Genomic DNA, 205 nt, shown 5'->3' with positions numbered 1-205 from the left:
ACAATTGAATCATGATAATCTTGACTTAGATACATTCCGGCAATCACATTGACTCTTCCTTTGTTATGAATATCTTCATTGACATGCGGTAATCCAAAGAAAAGGTTGACCAAAGAAAGGTATTTATGTATTTCTTTTATTTTTTTCAGTTATTCATATCAAATCGACCATGATATTAAAACGTAAAAGCAGTATCAACGTGACC

This window comes from Diadema antillarum, unplaced genomic scaffold, assembly GCF_040938485.1.
Source record: "Diadema antillarum isolate AM-2024a unplaced genomic scaffold, OU_Dant_1.0 scf00000006, whole genome shotgun sequence".
In the NCBI taxonomy this organism is placed as follows: domain Eukaryota; kingdom Metazoa; phylum Echinodermata; class Echinoidea; order Diadematoida; family Diadematidae; genus Diadema; species Diadema antillarum.
The sequence above is the reverse complement of the archived record's forward strand: the minus strand, read 5'-3'. Positions refer to the sequence as shown.